Source organism: Tursiops truncatus, chromosome 1 (assembly GCF_011762595.2).
Source record: "Tursiops truncatus isolate mTurTru1 chromosome 1, mTurTru1.mat.Y, whole genome shotgun sequence".
In the NCBI taxonomy this organism is placed as follows: domain Eukaryota; kingdom Metazoa; phylum Chordata; class Mammalia; order Artiodactyla; family Delphinidae; genus Tursiops; species Tursiops truncatus.
The window spans coordinates 108099678-108120575 of NC_047034.1; the positions used below are offsets into that span (position 1 = coordinate 108099678).

The 20898-nt window shown below is 37.2% G+C and overlaps 1 long non-coding RNA gene across 2 annotated transcripts in view; it reads left to right on the forward strand.

The window, feature by feature from the left end:
* Positions 1-20898, forward strand: part of LOC109547361 (uncharacterized) — a 205706-nt gene that overhangs the window by 148534 nt on the left and 36274 nt on the right. The gene's annotated exons all lie outside the window — the stretch shown is intronic.

Here is a 20898-nt window from a genome sequence, read left to right on the forward strand (position 1 = left end):
TATAAATAATAGAAGAGAATGTAAGATTACTAAATGTAAATAATGCCAAATTAGGTAAGATGGCTTTGAACCCTAATTTAAATATTTTTAAGACTGATAAATTAAGGCAGATTCGATAAAGTTATTAGAGTAAATCTTCAAAAATCCTGTCCAGTAAAGAATGAGTAGAATTTGTTTTTAATCAAGTATATCAAAAAAGAAAGGTATGTGTTGGTTATTATTGAGGCAGAGTGAATCATATTAATAGCTAATATTTATTCGGTACTTACCAGGGCAGAGATTCTCTCACTTAATCCTCACTGCAACTCTGTAACATAAGTACGAATATTATCTTCATTTTATACTTGGGGAAACTTAGGCACACAGTTTCAGTAACTCGCCAAGATTACATAGCTAGTAAATGGCAGACGCAGTATTTGAACCCAATAGTTTTACTCCAGAGCCCATAGATTTTATCACTTCACAATAAGGCAATATTGTTTTATAAGGCAAATAATATAATACGGTTTGGTGATTTGTTTTGTTTTGTTTTGGGTTTTTTTTTGGTACGCGGGCCTCTCACTGTTGTGGCCTCTCCCGTTGCGGAGTACAAGCTCCGGACGCGCAGGCTTAGCGGCCATGGCTCACAGGCGCAGCAGCTCCGCGGCATGTGGGATCTTCCCGGACCAGGGCACGAACCCGTGTCCCCCGCATCGGCAGGCGGACTCTCAACCACTGCGCCACCAAGGAAGCCCACCCAATAAGGTTTTTTAAAAATGGAAAAAGGGGGTCAGGATTGGAGTTACAATATTGACTTAAGAATGTCTAATCCTAAAGGAAAGGAGCTGGGACTCATCAGAAACCCAAAAGAGAACTAAAAATAAAATAGTAAAAAATATCTTTAAATTAAGAGCTTAAGAAGTAGGATACCTATGTTGCATTCTGAACAAGCAAGAGATTTTATCAAGGTAGAAATTTTATCATTTAACATTCCATCCCAAATTCTCCTCTTCTCTGGGAATTTAGGTGAACAATGCTGAATTCCCCAGGGAGAGTCAGACTTCTGATTACCATGGTGACACAGAGGTCTCCTGTCATGGGACTTTTAAATCTTGGGTCAATCACATGGTAAGACAGTAACAGCCAGGTTTTTTCCTTAAGAGAAGAGGATTTGGATTGTTATTATTGAGGCAGGCATATAGTCTGATTTCACTTTTGATTTCCTGGAAGGAATGATATTTGTAATATCTTCATTTAAAAAAAAAATGAAAAGAGCTTCTTTCTGAGTTGTAAAGCTGAGTTACTTACCCTTATGTAATGTCCTGAAGGCAAAATTGTATTTCTATTAATATGAGTTATTCACTATTAACACAGAACTTAGGGTATAAATAGGTTGGAATTCCTCCTTTGATACTGTTTCTTCCTCCTATTTTGGATCTTCCTATCCACAGTGTGTGTATTCTGTTCTAGATTCCTTGTGCTAAGCACACATTGGTCAGAATCCTTTCCTGCCCTCTAGAGCCAGATCTGGAAACCAGTCTCTCTTTCCCCACTACTAGTGCCCAATTTATGTGAGGTTGTGGTTCCCTCTGTACCTAGTTAGATAAGTATCTGCTTTGCAGACAGTGTTTTGGGGATAGTGGAGGAAGTATCCTTCTGAGTTCAGACTTGGAGAGAAGTATTAGAAATGGCAGCTGTGGCTTCAGGTCAAGTCATATTTCTTAGTCCAGTTTCACCACTGATCTAGCCAATATTTTGATTATCTGTCTGACTCCTATCTATTAGTTCCAACCTCTGAAAAGGAAATGGCTGGGTTTTTGTGTGTGTGTGTGTGTGTGTGTGTGTGTGTGATTTTAAAGCCCCAAACATTAAATAGGGAACAATATAAAATCACATATTTGTATATGTTCTTGGAACATCCCTCCATTAAGGGGTTCTTATTGGCCCTTCTTCCTACTTAGTGACTAGCTTTCCCCTTTCTTTCCTCACTCTCCGCTTCTCACTCATTCCTTTCAAGATTATAAATTCCTGGAACTCCAAATACCTTTTCTCTATTCTACAAAGTAGTATATTATCTCTCTCCTGCTCCTGCTCCCAAACTTGTACATTTAAACCTGTTAAAGAGAGATATTTATGGTTATAAAGAGCTATGTAATCTTACATAAACAAAAGGAAGTCTGCCTTGCTACAGGTTCTCCACGTGGGGATGGACAGTCAGAGATGATTTCATTTTCTCTCATTGTGAGAGAAACTATGCCCTGTTCAACTAATCTCTTTACAGTGCTAACCATATGGTATAAAGCCCTCAATTCTTTGAAAATTTTTTCATCTCATAATAAGCAGTTTGGTAGCCTTCTTACAGAATTCTTAGCCACCAGATTTTCCAGCTCCAATTCCTCTTGCACATCACCAAATTATCTCATGTACAATGCCATCTTTTGCTTCTCTAATTCTTCAAGAGAGTATCATTACCTTCAGGTTGGCACAATCCTTTACTTGCTATTCAGAATGCATCACAATCTGGTCAATTTATATCAATAGTTTCCATTTTATCTTCCAGTACTGCCTAGAATAAATCTTTCCCTCTAATCCATAAGATCTACTCATACTTTGTGAAAAATTACTTTTACTTTCTATTATGATATCCTTGACCACATTCATTTTTCGAATAACTCAATATCTAGCTCAAATTCTGCTTCCTATGAAGGTTTCCCTGACCAATCCCTCCTGTCATTTCCCTTCTCTGAACTTCTGTACGCTTTGAATAATAACACGGTTTCCTACACAGGAAATCCTCCAAATTTCAGAATTTAGGGGTTGAGGTTTTGAATATCCTCATAATGGAATTTTAGTGCTGGAAGGTACCTGAGACACCATCTAGTTCAACCACTGATATTATGGATGACAATACATGTCCTAGGAAGGTAAGTGACTTAGTGACAAAACTCCAACCAGAACATCTGATTTTTGCCCAGTGTGACCTCTTCTCATGGCTTCCTGCTTGCCAACACTGAACCAGTCTTTCCTTACTATCCCTGGCTGCTGCTGCTGTTGCTATTTGTTACACCAGCTATACTCTGAGCTCAAGGTACCCATTTCTTTTTAGGAGTCATAAAGTTAGCAGATGCTACATTACTTTACATTATTAACTCATTTAGTCTTCATGATCACACTTTTTAAATTTTTATTTTTAAAAAAAATTTATTGGAGTATAGTTGATTTAAAATATTGTGTTAGTTTCTGCTGTACAGCAAAGTGAGTCATGAGATAGGTATTATCTTCCTCCTTCTACAAATGGTGAAACAGAGACCAGAGGTGTTAATATAGCATGATGTCTACATCATGCTATGGGTAGTTATATTTTGCCTGGTTGGGTACACATTGGGGTATGGTAGTGGACACTGTTAGTGCTCTACTCCGACTTCCTCATATCTCTTTACTATTCCTGTATACCTCTTCTCTCTGTGTCAGGGAACTTTCTCAGTGGCTCACACTGGCAACTCTTCTCTGGAGGATAGCAGGCTACATGAGCTGCTTTGTCTGTTTATGCAAAAGCCAGTGGTAGCTTACATCATACCAGGTGGTCCTTAGTCAATGACTGACAAGTGCAGGGTTGTGAAATCTTAGTGCCTTTGCTTCAGATTGGGACAAGTTCTGAAGTGTAACTTATACATTAGAGCTCCCTGTGGGAATCAACCGGAAACAACCACCAAGGAACTCTACCTGTAATCAACACCCCACTTGGCTTCTTTTCTTTCCTTGTTCTGGTTTCTCTCCTCCCTTGCCATTTTTTCTTTGAGAACTTCCATAATAAATTGCTTGTGCATAAATCCTTGTCTGAGGGTTTGCTTTTGGTGAATCCATTCTAAGATACAGTGTCATGTCTTAAATTCTCAAATAATATTTATTAAGCGCTTACTATATGCCAAGCATTATGTGACCTTCTTTAAATCTGATAACTCATTGAATCCTCACAAGAACCCCATGAGTAGATACCATTTCTCATTTTACAAATGAGAAAACTGAGCCTTAATAGCTTCCTCAAAGTCACCCTGCCAGTAAGTGTCAGAACCAAGCTGAAACCCTGGTCTGACCCCAAGCCATATTCATAACCCCTATGCTGTACTCCTCGAGGACACATCATTTCACCTGGTAAGGAAGCCAACTCATAGTCAACGCCACCATCTGTGGAAGAATACAAAAACAAATGATAAAAATTCTAGTGCAAAAACCAAATTATCACATATTTTATAATTTTCTTTTCCTAATCAAGAAGATCTAGATTTCTGTAACTGGGGAGAGCAAGAAATCTTGTATGGGCAAAAAATATATAACATGTCATATAGTCTTTAGACTAGTCCCTTGAATATTTATGGAGTATGATTTGTGATAAGCTCAGAAGGTAAAAAAAGTGCTTTCCCTTAAGGAAGCCACAGTTTAGTGAAGGAGACTGACCTATGAAGGTCGATAATACAACCTGATAAATGCTGTAATAAAAGTATATGATAACAAGGAGGAAGGAGCAAAGAATTCTGAGTCAGGATTTGAGATGGAGTTAGGGAATGACTCATTTAACATGAGTCTTAAAGAATAGATAGGATTTTAATGTTTTATTTTATCTCATTTTAATTTAATTTTACTTTATTATTTTACAATGGAAGAATGAAAGCCAGAATTTTGTTTGAAATAGAGGCCAAAATCACAGAGGTAGAAAATGGCCTATATCTCTACTTCTAATTAAAATTCTAATACAAATACCTAGATCCCATGTACTTGCTCTGGTGGAAAGAACAGTAGTGCTTTTTCTCTGATTGATTGAGAGTCTCTTTAAAATGACACGGAATTATTTTACAATTAGAATATTCACTTTCAAGCAGTGATCGCTTATATTCATAGCTATTCATAGCTATATAAAACGTGATTCTGAAATGGAGGTTTCAAAATTTCAAATGTTTCTAATATGGAGATGCGAACTTGGACAAATGAATGGCCACGCTAGGTAAAAGAGAGTGATTTCCAGCCTGTGGATTAAGACCCTCAGGGGACTCAAGTTTATTGAAATGGGCGTTCAAATTCATATGCATATATGCATTCCTTTTCCAAGCTACAGACACTAGAGCTCTTATCTGGTGGGGCAGTGATAAGACAAAGCGGTTAAGAATATAAGGGTTTGGAGTTGTACTGTCGGAGTTCAAACCCCAGCTGTATCATTAAGTGGATGAACTTGGATAAACTACTTGACCTCTCTGTGCCTCAGTTTCCTCATCAGTTGAGTGAGGATAATAGTAAACCTGCCTTGAAGAATAGTTATGACTTAAATGAATTAAATATATATACATATGGGACATTTAGAACACTGACACATGGTAAAAATATATCAGTTATTATTATGTATGTGAGTTGGGAAAGCACACCACTGACATTCTTTTGACATTAAAAAAATAATCTTACTGGACTATTTCTGAAAAAGTTGGGGATCACTAGTCTACAGTAGATCCTTGCCTATTCAAAGAAGCTTATCTCAGTGGATTACCAGGTACTTTGCTCCTCCTCCTGTTCCCTTTCCTGGTAGCTTTTTTCTCCCTACTTCACACATTAGTATCTCTAGCCTATATGTATTCATTAGAAGTGTTTTCAGTTATAAAACTTAATAATAGTGGCTTAACAGAATATGGATTTATTTGCCTTACTAGGCAGTCACTGGTGTAGTCGCTTACTGGTGGCATAAAGGACACAGGCTCTTTCTAAATTTCTTCTCTACCAACTTTGGATGTGTGACTTTTTACTCGTGATCATGAGAGGTTGCTGCACCTACAGGTCCCATTTTTATGCTGTAAGTAGAGGAATGTGGTAGCCCCTACACTATCTGCTCTTGTATCAGACAAGCAAAAGTTTTACCAGAAGTCCCTGAGATTTCAGTTTCCATCTAATTTGCCAGATGTTCTGATTGTGTGTACATCATGCTATTAAAAATGTGGATATGGGCTACCTGTATTGACATCACCTGGCAGCTTGTTAGAAATTGCAGAATCTCAGGCACTATCCCAGACCTACTGAATCAGAATCTGCTTTTAAACAAGATTCCCAGAAGACACATGTGCACATTAAATTTTTTTTCACATCTTTATTGGAGTATAATTGCTTTACAGTGGTATGTTAGTTTCTGCTGTATCACAAAGTGAATCAGCCATACATATACATATATCCCCATATCCCCCCTCTTGCGTCTCCCTCCCACCCTCCCTATCTGACCCCTCTAAGTGGTCACAAAGCACTGAGCTGATCTCCCTGTGATATGCGGCTGCTTCCCACTAGCTATCTATTTTAAATTTGTTAGTATATATATGTCCATGCCACTCTCTCACTTCATCCCAGCTTACCCTTCCCCTCCTCTAAATTTTGAGAAGCACTAGTTTTCATCATATTAACCATAGTTAGCACATTTTGACTCTATGTATATGACTTGGATGCAAATGCGTTATTATTAATTACCTCTCTGATAAAGGTGTTGGCCCTGGCACTCACATAATCCTTCATGCTAAACCTAGTTTCTTTGCATTTCCTTGGTCGCCATGGCCTTGGTTCCTGGTACAGAGTCAGATTTTCCATTAGTGTCTTACTAGGCTTTTAAATATTCTTGTAAAGCCTGTTCAGTTGCTTCTCTTGTCCCTGCCACCTGGGGCAGTGATTGTTGGAAGGGGAGGTTTCTCTTTCAGTGAACTACTTGCTCAGCTAATTATTGGTTGCGTTGCTTGTTTTTCTTCTTTTTACTTCTTCAGAGTTATTATTGAGCTCCTTATTTAGTGAGATGTGTAGTTTTGTGCATTGGGTTTTTCGTCTATATAAAGTGCAAAAATTTAACCTGTTCCTGTATATTTTGAAATACTTTATTCAGAAAGTTGTCAAAGAACAGATCAATTTTAATTTTCTTTTAGGAAAAGTGCTTTTCACTTTTATTGACATGAGTCAATAAAACATCTGTTTCATTCCTTTTTAAAAGTAAACTTCCAAGGAGAAAAACCATATGATCATCTCAATAGATGCAGAGAAAGCTTTTGACAAAATTCAACACCCATTTATGATAAAAACCCTGCAGAAAGTAGGCATAGAGGGAACTTTCCTCAACATAATAAAGGCCATATATGACAAACCCACAGCCAACATCGTCCTCAATGGTGAAAAACTGAAAGCATTTCCACTAAGATCAGGAATAAGACAAGGTTGCCCACTCTCACCACTCTTATTCAACATCGTTTTGGAAGTTTTAGCCGAAGCAATCAGAGAAGAAAAGGAAATAAAGGGAATCCAAATCAGAAAAGAAGAAGTAAAGCTGTCACTGTTTGCAGATGACATGATACTATACATAGAGAATCCTAAAGATGCTACCAGAAAACTACTAGAGCTAATCAATGAATTTGGTAAAGTACCAGGATACAAAATTAATGCACAGAAATCTCTGGCATTCCTATACACTAATGATGAAAAATCTGAAAGTGAAATCAAGAAAACACTCCCATTTACCATTGCAACAAAAAGAATAAAATATCTAGGAATAAACCCACCTAAGGAGACAAAAGACCTGTATGCAGAAAATTATAAGACACTCATGAAAGAAATTAAAGATGATACAAATAGATGGAGAGATATACCATGTTCTTGGATTGGAAGAATCAACATTGTGAAAATGTCTCTACTACCCAAAGCAATCTACAGATTCAATGCAATCCCTATCAAACTACCACTGGCATTTTTCACAGAACTAGAACAAAAAATTTCACAATTTGTATGGAAACACAAAAGAGCCCGAATAGCCAAAGCGATCTTGAGAATGAAAAACGGAGCTGGAGGAATCAGGCTCCCTGACTTCAGACTATACTACAAAGCCACAGTAATCAAGACAGTATGGTACTGGCACAAAAACAGAAAGATAGATCAATGGAACAGGATAGAAAGCGCAGAGATAAACCCACGCACATATGGTCACCTTATCTTTGATAAAAGAGGCAGGAATGTACAGTGGAGAAAGGACAGCCTCTTCAATAAGTGGTGCTGGGAAAACTGGACAGGTACATGTAAAAGTATGAGATTAGATCACTCCCTAACACCATACACAAAAATAAGCTCAAAATGGATTAAAGACCTAAATGTAAGGCCAGAAACTATCAAACTCTTAGAGGAAAATATAGGCAGGACACTCTATGACATAAATCACAGCAAGATCCTTTTTGACCCACCTCCTAGAGAAATGGAAATAAAAACAAAAATAAACAAATGGGACCTAATGAAACTTAAAAGCTTTTGCACAGCAAAGGAAACCATAAACAAGACCAAAAGACAACCCTCAGAATGGGAGAAAATATTTGCAAATGAAGCAACTGACAAAGGATTAATCTCCAAAATTTATAAGCAGCTCATGCAGCTTAATAACCAAAAAACAAACAACCCAATCCAAAAATGGGCAGAAGACCTAAATAGACATTTCTCCAAAGAAGATATACAGACTGCCAACAAACATATGAAAGAATGCTCAACATCACTAATCATTAGAGAAATACAAATCAAAACTACAACGAGATATCTCACACCAGTCAGAATGGCCATCATCAAAAACTCTAGAAACAATAAATGCTGAAGAGGGTGTGGAGAAAAGGGAACCCTCTTGCACTGTTGGTGGGAATGTAAATTGATACAGCCACTGTGGAGAACAGTATGGAGGTTCCTTAAAAAACTACAAATAAAACTACCATATGACCCAGCAATCCCACTATTGGGCATATACCCTGAGAAAACCATAATTCAAAAAGAGTCATGTACCAAAATGTTCATTGCTGCTCTATTTACAGTAGCCCAGAGATGGAAACAACCTACGCGTCCATCATCAGATGAATGGATAAAGAAGATGTGGCACATATATACAATGGAATATTACTCAGCCATAAAAAGAAACGAAATTGAGCTATTTGTAATGAGGTGGATAGACCTAGAGTCTGTCATACAGAGTGAAGGAAGTCAGAAAGAGAGAGACAAATACTGTATGCTAACACATATATATGGAATTTAAGAAAAAAAATGTCATGAAGAACTTAGGGGTAAGACAGGAATAAAGACACAGACCTACTAGAGAACGGACTTGAGGATATGGGGAGGGAGAAGGGTAAGCTGTGACAAAGCGAGAGAGAGGCATGGATGTATATATACTACCAAACGTAAGGTAGATAGCTAGTGGGAAGCAGCCGCATAGCACAGGGAGATCAGCTCGTGCTTTGTGATCACCTGAAGGGGTGGGATAGTGAAGGTGGGAGGGAGGGAGACACAAGAGGGAAGAGATATGGGAACAAATGTATATATATAACTGATTCATTTTGTTGTAAAGCAGAAACTAACACATCATTGTAAAGCAATTTTACTCCAATAAAGATGTTAAAAAAAAAGAAAGATGTGGCACATATATACAATGGAATATTACTCAGCCATAAAAAGAAACAAAATTGAGCTATTTGTAATGAGGTGGATTGACCTAGAGTCTGTCATACAGAGTGAAGTAAGTCAGAAAGAGAAAGTCTAGTATCGTATGCTAAAACATATATATGGAATTTAAGGGAAAAAATGTCATGAAGAATCTAGGGGTAAGACAGAAATAAAGACAGAGACCTACTAGAGAATGGACTTGAGGATATGGGGAGGGGGAAGGGTGAGCTGTGACAACGCGAGAGTGTGGCATGGACATATATACACTACCAAATGTGAAATAGATAGCTAGTGGGAAGAAGCCGCATAGCATAGGGAGATCAACTTGGTGCTTTGTGACCACCTAGAGGGGTGGGTTAGGGAGGGTGGGAGGGAGGGAGACGCAAGAGGGAAGAGATATGGGAACATATGTATATGTATAACTGATTTACTTTGTTATAAAGCAGAGACTAACACACCATTGTAAAGCAATTATACTCCAATAAAGATGTAAAAAAAATACAAAATAAATTAAAAAAAAATAAAAGTAAACTTCCTTGGGAAGGTGATTAAAGGGAATATATCTGTAAGGGAAAAACTTCATAAAGTTATGATGACAACAGCATAATACAAAATGTTTTAAAATTTGCCCCAACATTTTTAAAAAATGCAGTTTTTAAGTAATATGTTTCTTCATTAACATGCTGGTGACTCTTGGATAGGGTTGCCTGAAGAGCTGGATAAACAGAATGAAGGTATAAGCAGAATAGGTCAAAATGAACTCTACATTTAAAGAGAGGACAAAGACTAATTTAGAATTAACACAGTAGGAAAAAATTTTGTGTATTAGCCACAAAATTTCAACTATTTCAGCACCTCTATATCATTATGCATAAATGCAGAGAATATTATCCTGTAGGAAGTGTCCCTCATCTATGTTTTCAAAGAAATTTTCCTTCAATTTAGGGCTCAAGAATAGTATGCGATATAGAAAGGATTTAGAGTGACCAGAAAGATAAATGCTGGTCAAGAAACTCGAGGAACTTCACAATGAGACATCACTTCACACCCATTGGGATAACTATCATCAAAAAAAAAAAAAAACAGAAAATAACTGTTGGTGAAGATGTGGAGGAATTGGAACCCTTGTGCATTGCTGGTGGGAATGAAAAAAGGTACAGTTGCTATGGAAAACAGTATGATAGCTCTTCAAAAAAAAATTAAGCATAGGATTGTCATGAGATCCTGCAATTCTACTTCTAGGTATACACCAAAGAGAATTGAGAGCAGGCACTGTAAGCGATATTTGTAAACCCATGTTCATAGCAGCATGACTCACAAGAGCCAAAAGTGGAAGCAACTCATGTGTCCATCAATGGATGAATGGCTAAACAAAGTGTGCTATATCCATACAACAGAATAATATTATCCAGCTTTAAAAAGGAAAGCAATTTTGACATGTGCCACAACAAGGATGAACCTTGAAAACATTATGCTAAGTGAAATAAACCAGTCACAAAAGGACAAATACTGACTGAGTCCACTTATGTGAGGTATCTAGAATAGTCAAATTCATAGATTGGTGATTACCAAGGCCTGGGGGGAGATTGGAGGGGAAATAATTGTTTAATGGATATGGAGTTTCAGTTTGGGAAGAAGTAAAAGTGCTGGATATGGATAGTGGTGATAGTTGCACAACAATGTGCATGTACTTAATACAGCAGAACCATACACCTAAAGTGGTTAAAATTGTAAATTTTACGTTATGTATATTTTACCACAATAAAAAATCAGGAACTTAAGAGGATGAAAGTTTAACATCTTTCTATTATTTTACATGTTTAAATTAATAACTTTAGCACTTAGCACAGTATTCTTTCCTTTATTAGGTAGCTTGACTGAAACTGGGGTTGCCTGTAGTTCAACAAACATTTGTTCAGTCCCTACTGACTATAAACTCTCACTGTGGTAGGCCTTAGGGATATAAAAACAAATTAAATATAGTCCTTGGCTTTAGTGAAGGCACAGATTAGCATGGGAGACAGACATGGAGATCGATGATTGCAATTTGGTTCAATGCAATACCTAACAGAAATATATATGACATTGTGGTTGAGAGCGTAGGTTCTAGAACCAGACTTCCTGAGTTTGAATACTGGGTTGATCACTTTTACCAGTAGTATGATTTTAAACAGGTTGCTAAATCTCTTTCCTCATCTGTAGAATAGGAATAATAATGACTCTTGGCTCATAGTTGTTGTGAAGATTAAATGAGTTCATATTATAAAGCACCTAAAATAGTGCCTGGAACATGGTGAATTCTTTTTATATTTGTCCAGCATTGTCATCATGTAAAGAGCAGTAGTAGTAGTGGAATATAAGGTAGATATTTTGTCTTTTTATTCACTGCTGAATCTCCAGTGCCAGGAAATTATCCGACACATAGTAAGTGCTTAAGAAATTTTTCTTATTTTACAAATGAGGAAAGTGAGGCTCAGAAATAGTACAGAGAAGAGAGTTTGAGGCCAATGGGGTAGGTGATTAGAGAAAACTTCAAGGGGAAGCAATGCCTCAATAGGGCTTTGTCAGATGACTCTGCTTTCCCGATAACAATGTGGGGGAGCGGGACAGGCATTCCTGACAGGGGAAACAGTATTGTAGCCATGCAGGTGAACTAGCACTGACTGTCTGGGGAACAATGATAAGTCTGTTGTCATCAGATTGTGAAGGATAAAGTGAGGAATGGCCTGAGAGGATGCTGGAAAAATAGAGAAGTTTATTTTTGAAATTTATTTAGTTATTACTATATACCTGGTACTCTGACATGTGTCAGGATTGCATAGCAACCATGACACAGTTCTAGTGTTCAGGAGCTTATGTGAAAGACTGAAATGCCATAAAATAAGGATTAGGCTTTATGGGGTCAACTGTGGAGTTGCTGAAGAACCTTGAAAAGCTTTTAAGAAAAGACATGACCTAGTTAGACTGTACAGATGGATAGAACTCTGGCAGCATATAGAGGATAAACTGGGAAGGGGCTGGAGGGCTCCTGCTGCTGGTGTTGCTTGGAAGACAACTAGTGATGAAGTTCTGTTCTAATCCAGACAAGAGAGTATACTGCCAAAACTAAGGTGATATTGGTAGGAATAGAGAGGAAGGATATGAATTTAAGAGGGAATACAGGATATAGTCTCTAGAACTTGGTGACTGAGGGTGAAAAGAGAGAGAGAAAATCAGATGACTCCCAGTTTTCTGACTTGGCTATCTTGGTGGAGAGTTGAGACGCCCTATTCCCACTCATTCAGGAAGAAAATAAGAAAAAAAGTGGGTTGGGGAATGGGAAGCAGAAAGAAATTTAGTAATTCAGTTTTGGACAAATTGAGTTTGAGGTATCAAAGAACATCTAGATAGAAAAGACCTGTAAAGAACTACACACACACACACACACACACACACACACACACACAACCAGATACATAAGTGTGTGTGTGTGTGCGTGCACGCATGCATACCTTGGTACTTGGGGAGAGCTCTTAGAATCAGAGATCTGGGAGTAATCAGCTTATAGCACAGCATACGTATCTTAAAATCAAATCACTCTTGTCTCACTGTGTTAGTTTCCTCTTTCTGTTGTAAGAAATTGCTTCAAGCTTAGTAATTTAAAACCACACAAATTCATTTTCTTATGATTCTGGAAGTCAGAAGTCTGAGGTGGGTCAGTTGGGCTAAGGTGTCGACAGGGTTGGTTTCTTCTGGAGGCTCTAGAGGAGAAGCTGTTTCCTTGCCTTTTCTGGTTTCTAGAGGCCACCTGCATTCCTTGGCTCTTAACCTCTTCCTCTATCTTCAAAGCAATAAATATAGTATCTTCAAGTCTTTCTCTCTGTCTCTCTGTTTCTGACTTCTGTTTCCATCATCACATCTTCTCTGACTCTCCTCCCTTCCTGTTTCCCTTACAAGGACCATTTTTATTACACTGGACACACCTGAAAACCAGGATAATCTCTCCACCTCAAGGTCCTTAAGTAAATCACAACTGCAAAGTCCCTTTTGCCATGGAAGGTAACACATTCACAGTTGTGAACACTAGGACATGGACATGTTTGGGAGGCAATTATTCTGTCTTCCACATTCACTTTTATTTGTAGGGTTTAAATTCAAATTCAGTTTATTCACTTTTAGTGTTTGAATGCCTCTGCAATTTGTCATGATTGTTGCCTCCCTAGCTCTCCAAACGTGATCTGATCTTTGTCCCACCTCAAGTAAGACCAAAAAACCTTTCTTGACCTTCTAGTCCAAAGACATGTCTCTCCTCTGAACTCCTACACTCCTACACTGTTGCCTACCTAGCTCTCCAAACTTGATCTGATCTTTGTCCCACCTCAAGTAAGGCCAAAAATCCTTCCTTGACCTTCTAGTCCAAACAAATATCTCTCCTCTGAACTCCTACACTGCTTCTATTTGTCGTATTCATTTGTATTAATCATTCACTCATGTGAAGTCTCGGTTCCATTAAAGAGAAATTTACCTCAGATTGACTTAAGGAATTAAGTGGAATTTATTGACTCAGGGAATCCAAAAAAGGACTAGACAAGAAGTTATGGGAAGGTCAAGATGCAGCTAGTTTTCAGGGAGAGCCAAAACCAGGGACTTGAACATTCTGTCTCCTTCCTTTGTTTCTACTTCTCTCAGAGACACTTTCATTCTCTCCTATGGAGGATGATCTTGTCCATATGGAAAAATACAGGGCCAAGAACAGGAACCAAGTTTTATACTTTAAGGCTTTTCTCATCAGACACACAAACCAAGACAGACTTAAGAGAAGAAATGTTGCTTAAACTCCCTTCAAGAGTTGTGAAAAGACACAGAAGAATCAAGATGCTGGAATAGGAGGATGTGGAATTTGTCTCTCCTCACAAGTATATCAAGAATACATCTACAAATGGAAAAATTCTCACATAGCACTTGCTGAATATTAGTGGAAGACTTGAGACACCGAAAAGGACAGGAAAAATCCCCACCCAACTGGGTAGGATGAAAGAAAGAAAAAAGAAAACAGAAATTAAAAAAGGGACCAACGCTAGAGGAAACCTGAAGGTATCCATCTTGACACCAAAACCCAGCTCTACCCAACTGCCTACAGGATCCTGTGCTGGACACCTCACACCAAACAACCAGCAAGAAAGGAACACAGCTCCACCCATCAGCAGAAAGGTTGCCTAAAATCGTAATAAACTCACAGACACCCCAAAGCACACCACCTGATATGGCCCTACCCTTCAGAGGGAAAAGACTTTGATAAAGAACTCAGAGTAATATAGTAAAGATGATCCAAGATCTTGGAAACAGAATGGAGGCATGGATCGAGAAGATCCAAGAAATGTTTAACAGAGACCTAGAAAAACTAAAGAACAAACAATCATTGATTGTTCACATTAACATTGATTGTTCACATTCACAATAACTGAAATGAAAAATATACTAGAAGGAATCAATAGCAGAATAACTGAGGCAGAAGAACAGATAAGTGAGCTGGAAGATAGAATGCTGGAAATAACTGCCACAGAGCAGAAGAAAGAAAAAAGGAATAAAAAGAATTGAAGACAGTCTCAGAGACCTCTGGGACAATATTGAACACACAAACATTCGAATTATAGGGGTCCCAAAAGAAGAAGAGAGAGAGGAGATCTGAGAAAATATTTGAAGAGATTATAGCCCCAAACTTCCCTAACATGGGAAAGGAAATAGTCAGGCAAGGCCAGGAAGTACAGAAAGTCCCATACAGGGTAAACCCAAGGAGAAACATGCTGAAACACATATTAATCAAACTAACAAAAATTAAATACCAAGAAAAATATTAAAAGCAGCAAGGGAAAAAGCAGCAACGAATAACATACAAGGGAATTCCCATAAGGTTATCAGCTGATTTTTCAGCAGAAACTTTGCAGGCCAGAAGGGAGTGGCAGGATACATTTAGAGTGATGAAAGGGAAAACCTACAACCAAAATTACTATACCCAACAGGTATCTCATTCCTTTTTCTTGAGAGAGAAATCAAAAGCTTTACTGACAAGCAAAAACTAAGAGAATTAAGCACCACCAAACAGCTTTACAACAAAGGCAAATGGAACTTCTCCAGGCGGAAACACAAGGCAAGAAAAAGACCTACAAAAACAAAACAATTAAGAAAATGGTGAGAGGAGCATACATATCAATAATTGCCTTAAATGTTTATGCTCCAACCAAAAGACAGAGACTAGCTGAATGGATACAAAAACAAGGCCTGTATATTTGCTGTCTACAAGAGACCCACTTTGGAATTAGGGACATACAGGGAGAAAGTGAGGGGATGGGAAAATATATTCCATGCAAATGGAAATCAAAAGAAAGCTAGAGGAGCAATACTTATATCAGACAATACTTATAACAGACTTTAAAATAAAAACTGTTACAAGAGGCAAGGGAGGACACTACATAATGATCAAGGGATCATTCCAAGAAGAAGATATAACAATTGTAAATATTTATGCACCCAACATAGGAGCACCTCAATATATAAGGCAAATGCTAACAGCCATTAAAGAGGAAATCGACAGTAACACAATAATAGTGCGGAACTTTAACATTCCACTTACGCCAATGGATAGATCATCCAGACAGAAAATTAATAAGGAAACACACACCTTAAATGACATATTAGACCAGATAGACTTAATTGATATTTATAGGACAATCCATCTGAAAATAGCAGAGTACATTTTCTTCTCAAGTGCACATGGAACATTCTCCAGGATAGATCACATCTTGGGTCACAAATCAAGCCTCAGAAAATTTGAGAAAATTGAAATCATATCAAGCATCTTTTCCAACCACAACACTATGAGATTAGAAATCAATTACAGGAAAAAAGCTGTAGAAAACACAAGCACAAGGAGGCTGAACAATATGCTACTAATTAACCAAGAGGTCACTGAAGAAATCAAAGAGGAAGTTTTAAAAAACACCTAGAAACAGATGACAGTGAAAACACGATGACCCAAAACCTATGGGATGCAGCAAAAGCATTTCTAAGAGGGAAGTTTAGAGCAATTCAATCTCACCTCAAGAAACAAGCAAAATCTCAAATAAACAATCTAACCTTACACCTAAAGTAACCAGAGAAAGAAGAACAAACAAAACCCAATGTCAGTAGAAGGAAAGAAATCATAAAGATCAGAGCAGAAATAAATAAAATAGAAATGAAGAAAACAATAGCAAAGATCAATGAAACTAAAAGCTGGTTCTTTGAGTAGATAAACAAAATTGACAACCCTTTATCCAGACTCATCAAGAAAAAAAGGGAGAGGAAATCAAATCAATAAAATTAGAAACGAAAAAAGAAAAGTTACAACTGACACTGCAGAAATACAAAGGATCATAAGAGACTACTACAAGCAACTATATGCCAATAAAATGGACAACTGGAAGAAATGGACAAATTCTTAGAAAAGTAAAACTTTTGAATACTGAACCAGAAGAACTAGAAAATATGAACAGGCCACTCACAAGTAATGAAATCGAAACTGTGATTAAAAGTCCTCCAAAAAACAAAAGTCCAGAACCAGATGGTTTCACAGGAAAATTCTATCAAATATATAGAGAAGAGCTAACACTGTTAGCTCTTGTTGACAAAATTCAACATCCATTTATGATAAAAACTCTCCAGAAAGTGGGCACAGAGGGAACCTACCTCAATATAATAAAGGTCATATATGACAAACCCACAGCAAACATCATTCTCAATGGTGAAAAACTGAAGACATTCCCTCTAAGATTGGGAACAAGACAAAGGTGTTCACTCTCGCCACCATTATTCAACATGGTTTTGGAAGTCCTAGCCCCAGCAATCAGAAAAGAAAAAGAAATAAAAGGAATATAAATTGGAATAGAAGAAGTTAAACTGTCACTGTTTGCATAAGACATGACACTGTACATAGAAAATCCTAAAGATGCCACCAGAAAACTACTAGAGCTAATCAATGAATTTGGTAAAGTGGCAGGATACAAAATTAATGCACAGAAATCTTCTGCATTCCTATACACTAACAATGAAAGATCAGAAAGAGAAATCAAGGAAACAATCCCATTTACCATCACAACAAGAAGAATAAAATGCCTAGGAATAAACCTACCTAAGGAGGCAAAAGACCTGTACTCAGAAAACTGTAAAACACTGATGAAAGAAATCAAAGATGACATAAACACATGGAAAAATATACCATGTTCTTGGATTGGAGGAATCAACATTGTGAAAATGACTATACTACCCAAAGCAATCTACAGTTCAATGCAATCCTTATCAAATTACCAATGGCATTTTTCACAGAACTAGAACAAAAAATTTTACAATTTGTATGGAAACACAGAAGACCTCGAATAGCCAAAGCAATCTTGAGAAACAAAAACAGAGGTGGAGGAATCAGGCTCCTGGACTTCAAACTACACTACAAAGCTACAGTAATCAAGACAGTATCGTACTGGCACAAAAACAGAAATATAGATCAATGGTACAGGATAGGAAACCCAGAGATAAACCCGCGCACCATGGTCACCTAATCTATGACAAGGGAAGCAAGAATATACAGTGGAGAAAAGACAGCCTCTTCATTGAGTAGTCCTGGGAAAACTGGACAGCTATATATAAAAGAATGAAATTAGAACAGTCCCTAACACCATACCAAAAAATAAACTCAAAATGGATTCAAGACCTAAATGTAAGGCCAGACACTATAAAACTCTTAGAGGAAAACATAGGCAGAACACTCTCTGACATAAATCACAGCAAGATCTTTTTTGACCCACCTGCTACAGTAATGAAAATAAAAACAAAAATAAACAAATGGGCCTAATGAAACTTCAAAGCTTTTGCACAGGAAAGGAAACCATAAACAAGATGAAAAGACAACCCTCAGTATGGGAGAAAATATTTGCAAATGAAGCAACTGACAAAGGATTAATCTCCAAAATATACAAACAGCTCATGCAGCTCAATATTAAAGAAACAAACAACCCAGTCCAAAAATGGGCAGAAGACCTAAATAGACATTTCTCCAAAGAAGACATACAGATGGCCAACAAGCACATGAAACACTGCTCAACATCACTAGTTATTAGAGAAATGCAAATCAAAACTACAATGAGATATCACCTCACACCAGTTAGAATGAGCATCATCAGAAAATCTACAAACAGCAAATTCTGGAGAGGGTGTGGAGAAAAGGGAACCCTCTTGCATTGTTGGTGGGAATGTAAATTGATACAGCCACTATGGAGAACAGTATGGAGGTTCCTTAAAAAACTAAAAATAGAATTACCATATGACCCAGCAATCCCACTACTGGGCATATACCCAGAGAAAACCATAATTCAAAAAGACACATGCACCCCAATGTTCATTGCAGCACTATTTACAATAACCAGGTCACGGAAGCAACCTAAATGCCCATTGACAGACGAATGGATAAAGAAGATGTGGTACATGTATACAATGGAATGTTACTCAGCCATAAAAAGGAACGAAATTGAGTCATTTGTTGACATGTGGATGGATCTAGAGACTGTCATACAGAGTGAAGTAAGTCAGAAAGAGAAAAACAAATATCGTATATTAATGCATGTATGTGGAACCTAGAAAAATGATACAGATGAACTGGTTTGCAGGGCAGAATTTGAGACACAGATGTAGAGAACAACCGTATGGACACCAAGAGGGGAAAGCCACGGGGGGATGGGGATGGTGGTGTGCTGAATTGGGTGATTGGGATTGACATGTTATACACTGATGTGTATAAAATTGATGACTAATAAGAACCTGCTGTATGAGAAAATAAATAAAATTTAAAAATTAAGAACTAATACTAAACTTTCTTTGGGTTAATTGTATGGAAATATGTTAATATAAATGTTTCAGACATTATATGAAATTCCTAAAAATCTTATATGTTCTGGTATAATGTTATGTCGTAATTCTAGTTAGTACTTTAAAATGTATATCTCAGAAATAACTAAATTTCCTCATCAACTGCATTATTATGAACTTTCATCAAATCTTTTGCTGTGGTCATTTTTAAGTGTTTTGTCATTTACAGACAGTTCTGGGTGTACTCTGATGCTTTTGCAAAAATGTTCCTCTAAAAGGGTTTCATCTTCAAGGATATCATGGAGAAGACTCTGACAGGTACAGGTTTCTGGTAGCTGACTATACTGCTGAACTGAATGAATAAGCATTTTCAGAACTCTAATGGAAAACTGATGAATTCATAAAAGTGCTAACAAAACATCAAGATGAAAAAAATTAATTACATGGGACTGAGTGAACTGATGAGGATGATTATAATTTTTGTGACTTTCTGTTTGAATAAAAAAAAAAAAACCTAAAAATAGAACTACCATATGACCCAGCAATCCCACTATTGGGCATATACCCTGAGAAAACCATAATTCAGAAAAGAGTCATGTACCCCAATGTTCATTGCAGCACTATTTACAATAGCCAGGACATGGAAGCAACCTAAGTTTCCATTGACAGATGAATGGATAAAGAAGATGTGGCACATACATACAATGGAATATTACTCAGCCATAAAAAGGAATGAAATTGTGTCATTTGCAGCGAATTTGATGGACCTAGAACTATCATACAAAGTGAAGTAAGTCAGAAAGAGAAAAACAAATATTGTATATTAAATGCATATTTGTAGAATCTAGAACAATGGTATTGATGATCTTTTTGCAGAACAGAAATAGATACTCAGACGTAGAGAACAAACGTATGGATACCAAGGGGGAAAAGAGGGGGTTGGCATGAATTGGGAGATTGGGATTGATATATATACGCTATTATGTATAAAATAGATAACTAATGAGAACTTGCTGTATAGCACAAGGAACTCTACTTGGTGCTCTGTGGTGACCTAAATGAGAAGGAAATCCAAAAAAAGAGGGGATATATGTATATGTATGGTTGATTCACTTTGCTGTACAGCAGAAACTGACACAGCATTGTAAAGCAACTATACTCCAATTTTAAAAAAGAGTTTTGAAAAGGCATATAATGTCTCAACTGCATGTTTAAGAACCTATTATTTGCTCTAGGAAGATGTTTTTGTTCTTTGACCTAATCTAAAGGATACCAATAATACTGGTCGTCTATTAACTCACCTAACTCTTTATCTATCAGCAAACATCCTTGATTTCTACTTCACAAAGAAAGTAGAGGCTACTAGATGTGAACACCCTCAAACACTCTTTATACCTATAAATATATCTTTATCTGGACTGTTGCTTTTCTCAAGCCTCAGAGAACACTGATAATTACTTTTCTGAAGGATGATCTCCATGCATTTATGCTATCTGCTGATGACCAACTTCACACGTAGCCCAGACTTTTCAACAGCAGCCATAGGTACAAGAAACAATGTAAAACTATTTTCAAAGT